The sequence below is a fragment of the Pleurodeles waltl genome, chromosome 6, assembly GCF_031143425.1.
Source record: "Pleurodeles waltl isolate 20211129_DDA chromosome 6, aPleWal1.hap1.20221129, whole genome shotgun sequence".
In the NCBI taxonomy this organism is placed as follows: Eukaryota; Metazoa; Chordata; class Amphibia; order Caudata; family Salamandridae; genus Pleurodeles; species Pleurodeles waltl.
This window is the reverse complement of record NC_090445.1, coordinates 738,915,103-738,930,801: the sequence shown is the minus strand read 5'-3', so window position 1 is coordinate 738,930,801 and position 15,699 is coordinate 738,915,103.

Genomic DNA, 15,699 nt, shown 5'->3' with positions numbered 1-15,699 from the left:
ATTAGCGGTTCTTCCACTGAGCCGAGAAGAGCTGCTTCACTTTTGTTTTTATTTAATTTTCCATGCGGCCTCGTGCTGCATGGAGCTTTCTCTTGGGGGGTCCGGTCCCACCTGGACATGCCACGTGGTGCTGCCTTGTTGGAGGGCCATCTCGGTGAGCCCACACATGGCTGCCCTCGCTGGCACCGCAGGTGTGCTCATTGTTCACAGGTTGCCAAGGGAGCCGGCAGCCTCAGTTCAGTCTGCCAGACGTGTGCAGTGGCCCTACCCTCCGTGCTCCCATCAGACATGGGCGCTGGGAGCACAAGGAGGGGCCACATAGGGGAGTGCAGCGGCACTCCCCCTAGCCTTCTTGGTGCTCCAGGGGCCCATGGATGGGCCCTGGGCCCCCTTCTTTGCCAGGACCGTCACTGGGAGCACAACCACACTCTCTGGCTTTACTTCGGTCGCCAGCCCTGCTCACACCAGGCGACCATCTTCATTAGGGGAGTGACAGTGTCCCCGGCTTATCTTCTTTGTGGGGCCCCGGGACGTGGTCTGGAGCCCCACTTCTATTTTCATGGGGAACGCAACAGCGCTCCCTACCTTTGCCTCGTGGCTGCGACCCCACCCACATCTTCGCGGGGAACGCAACAGCATTCCCCGGCTTTGCTTTGGCCGCATGGGGTCCGAGGATGGGGTCCGGGGCCCCTTCACCATTATGGCAGGCTTTGCGTGACAGCACCCCCCCAATTTTATGAGTGGGCCAGTCTCCATGGGGCCCCTCCATCTGCAACAGGAGGAGGAAGATGGTTCTCCCTGTAGTTCTCTTTTTCTTGGGGGCAGCCCTGGTGCCTGGCCCACCCTGGTGGCACAGACCAGAGCAACGGCGGAGCCCCAAGTGCTTCACTGTTCGCTCCAGAAAGGTCAAAGGTTGCGGACCTTCTGGAAGCCATAACCCAGGACCCTTGTGCCATTTTGGATGATCCTGGTGTCATTGCGCTACTGTTGGCGAGCCCTTGTCACAAAGAAGTACTTTCATCAGACCTCCTGGCCTCAAAGACCCTGAGCTTGGTTAGGGAGCCAGTGCCACTGACTCCCTGCTCCATCCTTTCATTTGGGTGCCTTCCTTTCTTCTGGGCTGTGTGCCTTCCTTGTGCCATAGCCCAGTCTTTCCCCCAACAGTTCCTTAAGAGGTGTCAGGGGACCAGCATACATGGCCCTGGTATGCACCTCTTTGGGTCTGAAGTCATTCAGAACAGAGTCCTTGCTCCAGTGGGCAGTCTGGGGGTTCTTTTTTCCAGTTGTCCATGACACCAGTCTTCAGTCCCAGTGTCCTGCAGGGAAGCACAGCCAAGAGAGAGAGCCCTCCCCTGTGCAAGACCTTTTAAGTGGGGGAGGAACTGTCCAGCACGGATACACCTCCAGCCTATCAAGATGTGCCACATCACTTCTCGGCCACTGTACCAACCGTCTTGCACAGTCTTCTGGGTTAGCTCAACATGTCATTGTCCAGGATTCAGTTGCGGCATGTGCTCTGAGAGACTCGGCCCCTCCTCCCTGACATTCCTGCTGTGGCGTCTCAGGCTCGGTTCATGGCACGGAATGACAGATGGCTGATTGATGAAAAGCCCTGCTCCTGCAGCTGGGCTGAGAAATAATTGGCCCTAATCCTGAGCTGAGTCAGAAAAAGATGACATTCCTGGATGATCCATAAGCTGTACAAATATGCTTTTGTAACCTACTGCACTATTCTTTTCATACAGGTTACAGTGTACATTGGTGCACTCTGTAGCCTGTGGACCTCAGGGAACTAGAGTTGTGCCTTAGGCCAGCCTTTACCATTGGCATAAAATGATGTGTCACTACAGTGAAAACACTAAAGCATACTGACTATCACTCACATGTGTACTTCCATGTCATAAGGCTGACTCAAGGTCACTACCCACTGTGCATGGACCCTTCTGCGCCAGGCAACATAAGCGCAGTTCTTGCGTTACGCACACCAGGATTTCTCCCCCCACCACCCTCACATGGGTGCACACTCGTGTGCACATATAATCATGCGTAACCAGCCCTGGGCCTCCTACCCTTGCTGCCTCACAGCAGCCTTTGTTTACCAAGGTGACACCAGCAGTAAACACGCACAGTCAGTTTTACCATACGTTTACTGTGGGTGAGTCCCAAACTATGAGGCTCCCTTACAGTAAAAAGTTTAAACCAGGTGATCTAAAAGTGAAAAATCAGGGCAGGCCAGATCATCAAAACTGTCCTCTCACAGATTGGAATGGGGCAGATTGTTTTGGGTTGGAGTGGGGTAGATTGTTTTGTATGGGTGACATGACATGGGTGTACACATGTGATTGATAGTCAGTGTGCTTTACTCCCACACCACCAAACTCCACTGGACTGACCACCACGGCGTCCACTTCTCCTTCACCAAACCCCCCCCACACCACCATCAACACACCACACACTACCGCATGTGGGACAAGATCCCCACAGAACGCCTGAACTCCCAACTGGCTCACAACCTCCACCCCCCACACCAACGACCCCAACGCAGGAGCACACAACCTCTCTAAATGGATCACTACCTGCGCAGACACACTAGCCCCCCTCAGAAAACACATCGCCACCCACAACATCAAGAACGCCCCATGGTTCACCCCCAAACTCCAAGACTCCAAGCGCAAATGCCGCAAAGCAGAGAAAATATGGCGACAAGAACCCTCTACAACCAACTTCTCCACCCTCAAAACTACCATTCGCACCCATCACTAACTCATACGCACCACCAAAAGAGATCACTACAAGACACGCCTTGACAACAACTCCCAAAACAGCAAAGAACTCTTCACCATCGTTAAAGAGCTAGCCAAACCCAAAGCCAGCAACATAGACCCCACACACACACAACCCCTATGTGACGCCCTCTCCAACCACTTCTACCACAAAATCCTGGACATCCACAACAGCTTCATACCACACACACCCACCACACACACCCCGCACTCACCCAACTCAACCCCCACTCATGACCCCCCCACCACACTCACCTCCAGGGCCCCCACCACACATGAAGAAACTGAAAAAACCATGAGCTCCATCCACTCCGGATCCCCATCTGACCCCTGTCCTCATTGCATCTACAACAAAGCCAGCCCAACCATCGCCCCCATACTCCGCGACATAATCAACTCCTCTTTCGACTCCTCCACCTACCCAGACCCCTGGAATCACGCAGAAATCACCGCTCTCCTAAAAAAAACAAAGCCGACCCAGAGGCCCTCTCCAACTATCGCCCCATCTCCCTCCTCCCTTTCCTCGCCAAGGTTGCAGAGAAACTAGTCAACGCCCGCCTATCCCACTTTCTCGAAGAAAACAACACTCGTGACCCCTCACAATCCGGGTTCCGCAAGAACCACAGCACAGAAACCGCCCTCATCGCATGCACTGACGACATCAGGACCAAAGTCGACAAAGGCGAGACTGTCGCATTCATCCTCCTAGACCTCTCTGCAGCCTTTGACACTGTCTGCCACCACACACTCCGCACACGCCTCCACAACACAGGAATTTGCCACAAAGCCTTAGACTGGCTCACCTCCTTCCTCACCGACCGGACCCAAAGAGTCCACCTTCCACCTTTCCACTCCACTGCTACAAAGATCATCTGTGGAGTCCCCCAAGGGTCCTCCCTCAGCCCCACACTCTTCAACATTTACATGATCCCCCTAGCCAACATCCTCAGACCACACGGAATCACTATCCTCTCCTACGCAGACGACAGCCAACTCATCCTCACCCGCAAACCCACCACCGCCAAGACCAACCTACAAGCTGCTCTCCTCGACACTGCCAACTGGATGACAACTAACCACCTCAAGCTTAACTCCAACAAAACCGAGATTATCTTCGGCCCCAACAAAACCATATGGGAAGACTCCTGGTGGCCCACCGCCCTAGGCCCGCACCCTCCTCCGCAAATCACGCACGCAACCTCTGCATCATACTGGACCCCTCCCTCTCCATGACACAGCAAATCAATGCACTAACATCCTCCTGCTTCCACACACTCCGCACTCTAAAAAAGTTCTTCAAATGGATTCCCCCAGAGACCAAGAAGACAGTCACCCATGCACTTGTCAGCAGCAGAGCAGCAGACTAGACTACGGTAATGCCCTCTACGCCGGCACCACACTCAAACTCAAACGCAAACTCCAGAGAATCTAGAACACAGCCGCACGCCTCGTCCTTGGCCTCCCCCGCCACGAACAAATCTCACCACACCTCAAATCCCTTCACTGGCTCCCCATAGACAAGAGAATCACTTTCAAGATCCTCATCCATGCACACAAATCCTTCCACAACACCGGCCGGACCTACCTCAACGAAAGAGTGAACTTCCACACTCCCACCCGCAACCTCTGATCAGCCAGCCTCGCACTAGCTACAGTCCCCCGCATCCAACGAACCACCACAGGAGGCAGGGCCTTCTCTTACCTCGCCCCCACAACCTGGAACTCCCTCCCCACCAACCTCTGCAAAACCAAAGACCTCCTACTCTTCAGAAAAAACCTCAAGACATGGCTGTTCGAACAGTAACCCCTCCTCCCCCCCCCCCCCACAAGCGCCTTGAGACCCTCACGGGTGAGTAGCGCGCTCTATAAATTGTTTTGATTGATTCATTGTATTGGAGCGGGCAGATTGTTTTCGACTGCAGTGGGCTGATTGTTTTGGATTAGAGTGGGGCAAATTGGAATGGATCACACTGCTTTGGATTGGAGGGGGAGAGATCTTTTAGATTGGAGTGAGGCAGATTGGAGTGGAGCAGTTTGGGGTGAGGTGGACTCGACTAGAGTGGGCTGGATTGGATTGAAGTGGGACCGATTGGTTTGGAGTGGGGGAACTGGAGTGGGGCAGATTGTTTCGGATTGGAGTAGGACCGACGGTTTTGGATTGGAGTGGGGCAGACTGGAGTGGGCAGTTTGCTTTAGATTACGGTGGAGTAGATTGTTTTGGATTGGAGTGGGGCAGATTGAAATGGGGCAGATTGTTCTGGACTGGATTGAGGCAGACTGTTTTGGATTGAAGTGGGGCAGGCTGGATTGTGGTAGATTGGAGTGAGGATATTGGATTGGGGTGGACTGTGGTGGGGTGGACTAGATTGGAGTAGAGGAATTGGAGTGGGGCAGATTGTTTTGGATTGGAGTGGGGCAGATTGTTTTGGACTGGAGTGGGGCGGGTTGGAGTGGGACAGAATGTTTTGGATAGCAGTGGGGCAGGTTGGAGAGGGGAAGATTGTTTTGGATTGGAGTGGGGAGATTGTTTTGAACTGGATTAGGGCAGACTGTTTTAGTTTGTACTAGTAGAGAATGGAATCTGGCAGATTGTTTTTGACTGGAGAGGGGCAGATTGGATTGGTGTGGAGTGGGGTGGATTGTGGTGATTAGGACTTGGGTAGAGTGGTGTGGTTTGGAGTGGGGTGGATTGAATTGGAGTGGGGGGAAATGGAGTGTAGTAGACAGTTTGGATTTGGAGTGGGTAGATTTGAGTGGGGAAGATTGGAGTGGGGCAGATTTTTTTGGGTTGGAGTAGGGCAGATTGGAGTGGAGTGGGGTGGATTGGACTAAGGTGGATCGTGGTGAGGTGGCCTGGGCTGAAGCGGTGTGGTTTGTAGTGGGGTGGATTGGATTGGAGGGGGGGCATTGGAGTGCAGCAGACTGTTTCCAATTGGAGTGGGTAGATTGAAGTGGGGCAGATTGTTTTATATTAGAGTGGGGCAGATTATTTTGGATTGGAGTGGGCAGACTGTTTTGGATTGGAGTTGGGTAGAATGTTTTGGATTGGAGAGGGGCAGATTGTTTTTTACTGCAGTGGGGCTGATTGTTTTGGAGTAGAGTGGGGCAAATTGGAGTGGGACTCACTGCTTTGGATTGGAGTAGGGCAGAATGTTTTAGATTGGAGTGGGGCCAACTGGAGTGGGCAGATTAGGGTGAGGTGGACTGGATTGGAGTGGAGCGTATTGGTTTGGAGTGGAGGAACTGGAGTGGGGCAGATTGTTTTGGTTTGGAGTACGGCAGACTATTTTGGATTGGAGTGAGGCAGGCTGGATTGTGGTAGATTGGACTGGGGATATTGGATTGGGGTGGACTGTGGTGGGGTGGACTAAATTGGAGTGGGGTGGATTGGAGTAGAGGAATTGGAGTGGGGCAGATTGTTTTGGATTGGAGTGGGGCAGATTGTTTTGGATTGGAGTGGGGCAGATTGTTTTGGACTGGAGTGGGGCGGGTTGGAGTGGGACAGAAAGTTTTGGATAGGAGTGGGGCAGGTTGGAGAGCGGAAGATTGTTTTGGATTGGAGTGGGGAGATTGTTTTGAACTGGATTGGGGCAGATTGTTTTGGTTTGTACTGGTAGAGATTGGAGTCTGGCAGATTGTTTTTGACTGGAGAGGGGCAGATTGGAGTGGTGTGGAGTGGGGTGGATTGTGGTGATTAGGACTGGGGTAGAGTGGTGTGGTTTGGAGTGGGGTGGATTGAAATGGAGTGGGGGGAAATGGAGTGTAGTAGACAGTTTCCATTTGGAGTGGGTAGATTGGAGTGGGGCAGATTGGAGTGGGCCGATTTTTTTGGGTTGGAGTAGGGCAGATTGGAGTGGAGTGGGGTGGATTGGACTAGGGTGGATCGTGGTGAGGTGGCCTGGGCTGAAGCGGTGTGGTTTGTAGTGGGGTGGATTGGATTGGATGGGGGGCATTGGAGTGCAGCAGACTGTTTCCAATTGGAGTGGGTAGATTGAAGTGGGGCAGATTGTTTTATATTAGAGTGGGGCAGATTGTTTTGGATTGGAGTGGGCAGACTGTTTTGGATTGGAGTGGGGTAGAATGTTTTGGATTGGAGAGTGGCAGATTGTTTTTTACTGCAGTTGGGCTGATTGTTTTGGAGAAGAGTGGGGCAAATTGGAGTGGGACACACTGCTTTGGATTGGAGTAGGGCAGAATGTTTTAGATTGGAGTGGGGCCAATTGGAGTGGGCAGATTAGGGTGAGGTGGACTGGATTGGAGTGGAGCGTATTGGTTTGGAGTGGAGGAACTGGAGTGGGGCAGATTGTTTTGGTTTGGAGTATGGCAGACTGTTTTGGATTGGAGTGGGGCAGATTGTTTTAGATTATAGTGGGGTACATTGTTTTGGATTGGAGTGAGCAAATTGTTTTGGACTGGAGTGGGGCATATTGTTTTGGATTGGAGTGGTGCAGCTGCAGTGGAGAAGATTGGTTTGGATTACAGTGGCAGATTGTTTTTTTAATTGAGGTGGGGCAAATTGGAGTGATGCACATTGTTTTGGTTTGTACTGGGATCATTTGGAGGGGCAGACTGTTTTGGAATGGAGTGGGGCAGATTGCTTTGGATTGGAGTGGGGGCGAATGGGGGAGTTGGACTGAACTGAGTAGGGTGGATTGGGTTGGAATGGGGTGGATTAGGTTGTATTGGGGTGGGACAATTGGAATGGTGAAGGTTGTTTCGGATTGGAGTGGGGCAGGCCGTTTTGGATTGCAGTGGAACTGATTGTAGTGGGGCAGTTTGTTTGGAATGGAGTCGGGCTGATTGTTTTGGATTGAATTGGGGCAGGTTGGAATGGGGCAGATTGTTTTGGATTGGAGTGGGTAGATTGTTTTGGATTGGAGTGGATTGGAGTGGGGCACATTCGATTGGGGCATATTGTTTTGGTTTATACTGAGACAGATTGGAGTGGGACAGATTGTTTTGGATTGTGGGGGGGCAGATTTTCTGGATTGTGGTGGGGCAGACTGAAGTGGGACATATTGTTTCGTATTGGAGTATGGCAGATTGCTTTGGATTGGAGTGGGAAAGATTGGAATGGGGCAGATTGTTTTGGACTGGAGTGTGGCAGATTGTTTTGGATTGGAGTGGGAAAGATCGGAATGGGGCAGATTGTTTTGGATTGGAGTGGGGAAGATTGGATTGGGGCAGATTGTTTTGGTTTGTACTGTGACAGATTGTTTTGGATTGTAGTGGGGCAGATTGTTTTGGATTGTAGATGGACATATTTTTGGGATTGTAGTGGAGCAGACTGGAGTGTGGCATTTTGTTTTGTATTGGAGTGGGACAGATTGTTTTGGATTGGAGTCTGGCTGATTGGAGTGGGGCAGATTGTTTTGGATTGCAGTGGAACTGATTGTAGTGGGGCAGTTAGTTTGGAATCGAGTCGGGCTGATTGTTTTGGATTGAAGTGGGGCAGGTTGGAGTGGGGCAGATTGTTTTGGATTGGAGTGGGTAGATTGTTTTGGATTGGAGTGGATTGGAGTGGGGCACATTCGATTGGGGCATATTGTTTTGGTTTATACTGAGACAGATTGGAGTGGGACAGATTGTTTTGGATTGTGGGGGGGCAGATTTTCTGGATTGTGGTGGGGCAGACTGAAGTGGGACATATTGTTTTGTATTGGAGTATGGCAGATTGCTTTGGATTGGAGTGGGAAAGATTGGAATGGGGCAGATTGTTTTAGACTGGAGTGTGGCAGATTGTTTTGGATTGGAGTGGGAAAGATTGGAATGGGGCAGATTGTTTTGGATTGGAGTGGGGAAGATTGGATTGGGGCAGATTGTTTTGGTTTGTACTGTGACAGATTGTTTTGGATTGGAGTGGGGCAGATTGTTTTGGATTGTAGATGGACATATTTTTGGGATTGTAGTGGAGCAGACTGGAGTGTGGCATTTTGTTTTGTATTGGAGTGGGACAGATTGTTTTGGATTGGAGTCTGGCTGATTGGAGTGGGGCAGATTGTTTTGGATTGGATCTGGCAGACTGTTTTTCGATTGAGTGAAGCAGATTGCAGTGAGGTGGATTGAAGTGGGGCAGATTGGAGTGGGGTGGATTGTTTTGGATTGGAGTGGGTAGATTGTTTTGGATTGGAGTGGATTGGAGTGGGGCACATTCGATTGGGGCATACTGTTTTGGTTTATACTGAGACAGATTGGAGTGGGACAGATTGTTTTGGATTGTGGGGGGGCAGATTTTCTGGATTGTGGTGGGGCAGACTGAAGTGGGACATATTGTTTCGGATTGGAGTATGGCTGATTGCTTTGGATTGGAGTGGGAAAGATTGGAATGTGGCAGATTGTTTTGGACTGGAGTGTGGCAGATTGTTTTGGATTGGAGTGGGAAAGATTGGAATGGGGCAGATTGTTTTGGATTGGAGTGGGGAAGATTGGATTGGGGCAGATTGTTTTGGTTTGTACTGTGACAGATTGTTTTGGATTGTAGTGGGGCAGATTGTTTTGGATTGTAGATGGACATATTTTTGGGATTGTAGTGGAGCAGACTGGAGTGTGGCATTTTGTTTTGTATTGGAGTGGGACAGATTGTTTTGGATTGGAGTCTGGCTGATTGGAGTGGGGCAGATTGTTTTGGATTGGAGCTGGCAGACTGTTTTTCGACTGAGTGAAGCAGATTGCAGTGAGGTGGATTGAAGTGGGGCAGATTGGAGTGGGGTGGATTGTGGGAGGTGGACTGGATTGGAGTGGGGTGGATTGAAGAGGGGCAGATTAGATTGAAGTAGGGGGGATTAGAGTGGGGCAGATTGTTTTGGATTGGACAGATTGTTTTGGATTGCAGTGGAGCAGATTGTTTTAGATGAGAGTGGGACAGATTGTTTTGGATTGTAGGGGGCATATTATTTTTGATTGGAGTGGGGCAGACTGGAATGCGGCAGATTGTTTTGGATTACTGTATTGCGGTGAGGCAGGGAAGAGGGGTAGATTGGAGTGGGTGAGTTGGGAGTGTTGGAGTGTGGTGGATTGGAGTGTGGCGGATTGGACTGGGGTGTGGCTGATTGGAATGGGCTAGATTGTTTTGGAGGGGGCAGATTGTTTTGGATTGGAGTGGGGCAGATTGTTTTGAATTGGAGTGGGGCAGATTGTTTTGAATTGGAGTGATTTAGATTTGATTGGGGCAGACTGTTTTGGATTTCAGTGGGGCAGATTGCTTTCGAGTGGAGTGGGGTAGATTGTCTTGGATTGGAGTGGGGCAGATTTCTGTGGACTGGATTGGAGCAGATTGTTATGGATTGCTGCATTGGAGAAGGGCAGATTATTTTTGGATTGGCATGGGGCAGACTGTGTTGGTTTGGAGTGGGGCAGATTGAAGTGGATTGGAATGGGAGGATTGGAGTGTGTTGGACTGGAGTGCATTGGGGAGAGTGGTTTGTATTGGAGTGGGGAAGACTGGAAATGGGTGGATTGGGGCCTACTGCACAATTTTGTGTTAAAGTATAATTTTGAAATGTACGCAGAAGAAAGAAACAATGTTGCTTATAGTCATCTTTTGAGAACAGTGCCCTCGAGCAAAAACAAAACATGAGTGCAAAGTGAGAAAAGAAGACTTGGCAAAATAAAAAAAGTTAAGAAAATACAACTTTACTGTTTTTTTCTCCTGCTGGGCAAATTTTTGCCAGTCACGCTCCTTCAGTTTGCAGGACACTAGAAGTTAAAAAAACAAAACATGACTGCAAAGTGAGAGAAAAAGAGTTGGCAAAATAAAAAAAAGTTAACTATAGAAAATACAACTTCGCAATTTTGCTTGTCCTGCTGGCCACGTTTTTGCTAGTCATGGGCCTTCTGTTTGCAGGACACTAGAATTTAAAAGAAGAAAATACTACCTCAATCACGTAGGGAGCAGCGGACAGCACTTATTAAGTTGAATCAATCAGTGCTTGGTCCTTGCTCCACAGATGGGAACGAAAATGATGATATGGTCTCCAGTGGCGAATTATGAGGTTGTAAAGAAGAGTGCCACGCAAGCCAACAAATGGTAAGCCACAGACAGGCTCCAAGGCCTTTTCTAACTACAACAGCGTCTCACTAGCATTACGGATGCGCTAGGGCACACTTTCTTTGGTTTTATCCTAATGACACGACAGAGACCATTTCATAAATGTTCATCAGTGGGAGATATATTTTTGCCATTTGCCTGTTCTTAACTGGTTAAAATGCTTGTTGGTGCATCCCAGGTTAATCTGATATTTCTCAAAGTAAATGTTTTATTTTCAGATAGTACATCTCAGAAACAGTGAGCAAAGTTTGCCTCTTCCAGTTTTTGAACTATACTGTCTGAAAAAAATACACTACCTCATAAAAATATCCTGTTAAGTGAACTCACTTTGTGGTCTGTAGGCTCATAAAACAGGCGCTTGGCTCTCTCATGAGAAGGGTGCGATCTAATCATGTGTTTAATTAATGTGACATTGATACGTGTTGGGCTTGTACATAGGCATACCGGCTCATGCAATTATAGATTTAGGGGTTCTTGCAATTACACTATCTGCATTCCACAGTTACACGGGGCATAGCTTGGTCAGTATGATTTGTGGTGGGGTGCATTACATAACAAGCAAGACACACGAAAGGGGCTTAAGTTGCAGTGGAAAGGAAGAGGAATGGGTTTTGGTAGGCGGACGAAGTGAGAGAAAGCATTATTCAGTGAAATAACCAACGTTTTGGACGTCTTGCCAAACGGAAGGAAGGAGGTGTGTGCGTTTTTGTCTGTATAAAAATTCCTGGTAAAATCCGACAAACACCTCACTATACCCGACTGAAAGCACCTGCACCCAACTAGTTCATCAGCCCTGAAGCCACGCCCCTGCAGTTTCTCGCGCTCGGGGAATGGTGAGGTCGTGGAGTTCTGCAACTGGATAGAAGTTACGATTGGAAGAGGAGGGGATACGAAGACGGGCGCCGAGAGTGTTGTTTCTGGTCCTCCTGTCATTAGATAAAGAAATTTGAACTTACCTATGTTCCGACTTCTCAGCAGTATACACCTTCAATCTCAGTCATTTATTAGTAGGCCTACTATATAGAGTATTTTGGTACTCCAAAAAGAACGTAGGAAGAAAAGAGTTGTTGCGAGAAAGGTGCATACATCGGGTTAGAAAGAAGGTGAACAACCTTGACCAATTGCAACTGGTTGTCTAGAAGTTATTGAATTCACTCCAGAACGCTGCCCTCAAACTCTGTGCTTTTGAAGCATGTGTATGAGGATTTCATGATTGGCAGTATTCAGCGCTCTGGAGAGATCAGGTAGGATCAGGAAGCAGGAGTTCTCATGTAGAGAATCTGAAGAACATCATCAACAATCTGCAGTGCCTACTGGTGTCTGTTCTGAAGCTGGCTGTAAACCCAGACTGTAAATCTTTAAGAAGATTATTGTCATGAATGACTTTCTCACGTTGAACTCCGGAATTTTAGCAAGGAAAAGGTGGTCTCAAATAAGACAAACGTTATGTCTTTCTGATCAGCAGGGTTTTTTAGAAGAAGCACATGCAACCAATTTTGAGACCGTTTGGATATATTCTTTGAGTAAGGGAGCGGTTCAAGAGGTTGAACCAATTATGGGGAGGAACAGATTGCATTCCTTGGACTAGTATAGCAGGAAATATGGTTTGATGGAATAATTTTGCAGATGAGGCTGAGAGGTTCAGTTTGAGATATTTCTCGTAAGGTGGAGGAGGAATTGAATGTTTTTTTGCAAAAGACAGGGTGAAGGGCATTTCTTTGGATTGGAAGTGACAATTGATTAATTTTGAACTTAGTATCAATGAGAAAGGAAAATTATTCACATTTATTGGCTGGGTCGATTATGTTAAGAATTGGCGGAGGGTTTGTGGTTGATTTGATGGCCTTGTTTAGAAGGCAAATGTTTTATTTCCACATGTTGTTCTTGGTTGTGGATGTATCCAAGACTAGTGAAATAGTGAGGGCTAAGTGATCTTATAGAGAAATTCACATCCATGATTCATAAGAACATCAAGTCCTACATACATCAGAAATCATCAAGAAGACTAGGCTAAAGTCCAAGAAGATAGTCTAAGAGGATTGGTCCATTCAGGAGACAGTAATGGTGGCCGTGGCCAAAGGGAACTTGGTGCTCCACTCATTGGTATCACTTCCATGACTGAGAAGGAAGTCATTGTAGGCACAGGGAGACGTCCAGGGCAGGAAGAGAACATTCAAAATAAGGACTCATTTCTCGAGAATACCTGTGCCTGGCAACAGTGGTTAGTGGGTTACTCTCATTTGGCTCAGTGCACACCCATCTTGCATCGCTGCACCTTTTTTGTTTTTGTCCTGGCACGGTTTTTCAGCTAGGGCTCTGATACTCGTTTGTTCTGTGCTACAAGTCTGTTCCCTGTATTTTCCAAAAGACGTCTGTCTTTTTTACCTTCTTGCCTACGACGAGTCCATGCTGCTTCTGCCCCTCCTGAGTTTATTTCAACCTTGTGAACTCTCTGCCCGGTTCTCTGGAAGTCTATCAGATAGTCTGAGGACTAGTTACAGTAACTTCCATTCATCTAACGGGTAAAGCCTTATGTTTATATAATGTGTATCTCTAACTTAAACCTGTTTCTGGTACCTCAATAACTAACTGTCCTCTGTCCTTTACCTGATCAAGTGTTGATTGTAGGAGGCTGGCTCGGTTTATAGTGTACACTTATGGTGTGGCACCCTATATAGTGTCGCGTAGGCTCTTATTATCCTAATGAGACTACTGGATTTTGAGCAACAAGATCGTACACAATGTGGGGGACTGAGTCTAACCCACAATAGATGATGCTTGTCACTCCAAATCCGTGTTTTGCTCCGGCTAACTAGCAGTGCCTCATCTCTCCCAAATGGTAGAGACAATTGGGCAGCCGAGTGCATGACATCTTAATACTTCTCAGGGAAGTCGTGGTCACTCAGGTCACAACCGGTTCTCTCATACACAGTGCAATAAAATAGTGACAATGAGAGTGAAGCACAAGAATAAAGCTATCATAGAGAAGCACAAGAATAAAGCTATCATAGTGCTGCTAGTTTATTCTCTCTCTAAGTTATATTTTCAAGCACAGCATCTTAAGCTCTAAGCCTGCCTTTCAGGTTCCCCCGGGAGGACATCTACCCTCATACCTGAGCAAAGGCCTGTAATCTGCATCAGCATCTGCAACGGAGCATTCGGCATACAGTTGTGGGTCCCTGTCTGGAATCTCCCTCTTGACGTGTACTAGGACTAGAAAGTGTTTTTATAACTAACACGCAGATGTTCTAAGAAAATGTCCCTACGTAAGGATGTGTATTTTCTACGAATGCTGGAGACTAAACTTCTACCACATTTACAGGCAATGTACCAGACTGTAGCCTTCACTGCAGCACAGGGTGATCAAGAATGCATTATTTGAGAACACAGTGCTGAACTAAGCTAAACAGTGTGATAGAAGAAATTAAAACAAGACCGTAAAAACTGGTTATTGTAAAATAACAGTGCAAAGCTGAATAAAATATATCTAGGGCAAAGTGCACAGCGGCCTAGTATGTTAAACTAGCGTGCATGAAGCTATATTAAAAATGGCTACACTACAATAGAGTCCAGGCAACCCTTAGTGAAAGCGTTTTGGTGTCTAGATAACCAAAGCGCTCTAGGGGTAGCTGTGGAGAACAGCTCAAGCTTATCAAGGAGGAGCATAAGCAATTACAATACCACACTAGTCAGTCAGTGATGTTCACACAAGAAAGAACCACACCAAGTGTTACAAAAATAAAGTATTCTTTATTATAACATGAGTACTATCCTAACATTGGTATATCTCCACTTGGAGGGGGTCAAACCATATACTTAAAAAGTGGTATAAGAATGGAGGTGCCCAACCAAGGTAAGTGTGTTAGAATCCCAAGGGCTAGGGGGGTAAGGAATTACCAGAGGTAAGTATCAGAAATTCCACAGGCGCCTGGATGCAGAGTTGTTATCGAACCGGGTGTCCCATGAGCTAACACAGGACCGCGCGGGCTTGAATTTTCAGGATTCAGGAGCCTTCCCAAAGGACCCCAATGAAACCAGTTTGCCCAAGGAAGGTTGGATAGTGCCCCTGCCCGTGGATACCCAGGAAATTAGAGTACCTACACTGAGGAGCCCATGTACATAGGGGTGAAATGATGTTGAAAACCTTTGTTGGAGTGAGTGGGTGCCTCACCTGTCCAGGTGCTGTCTTGACTCCAGGACCAGGTAGGTGGAACCCAAGGGTGGATTCCAGACTAAAAGAACCTGAAAAAGAAATGGACAGTGTCCAGACCACTCGGAGATGTCCATGCGGTGGAGATAGACAATGCCTTCCCTCCTAGAGGTGACGTTCAGCTGCGGAGTCCAGGGAATACACGAAGATCCTTGGAGTCACCCATGAGCTGTCCCGCATCGGTCACCGGATTGAAGGAGGATCAGTGGTCAGCAGGACTACCAACGAGCATTGGCAAATGCAAGAAAAGTTGCACAGAAGTTTGCAGGTTTTTGGAGACCAGCAAGATCCAGGAGACTTGACCATTGGGGGGGACTCAGAGCTGGCCCTCAGCACATAGGAGAGCTAGAAGGAATTAATGGAGCCCGCACGAGTCACCCATTGGCAGCAGGCACAGGGAGTTGCAGGAAGGCCTCAGTAACACAACAAAGAAGGAGTCCCACACTGGAGGATTTGCAGGATGGAGGCTGTTCTTGGAGTTGCAGAGTGCTGGAGGCTGGGGCTTCTTTGAGCTTGGAGATCTCCTGGAGGAAGAGCCAACAAGCCTTGATATGAGCAACAGTCGCAGTGCAAAGGGGTTCCATTCCAGTGGCTGCAGCAAGAGCCCACTGTCTCCCAAGTTGGTCAGAAGACAAGTTAGACCCAGAGAGGGCCACAGA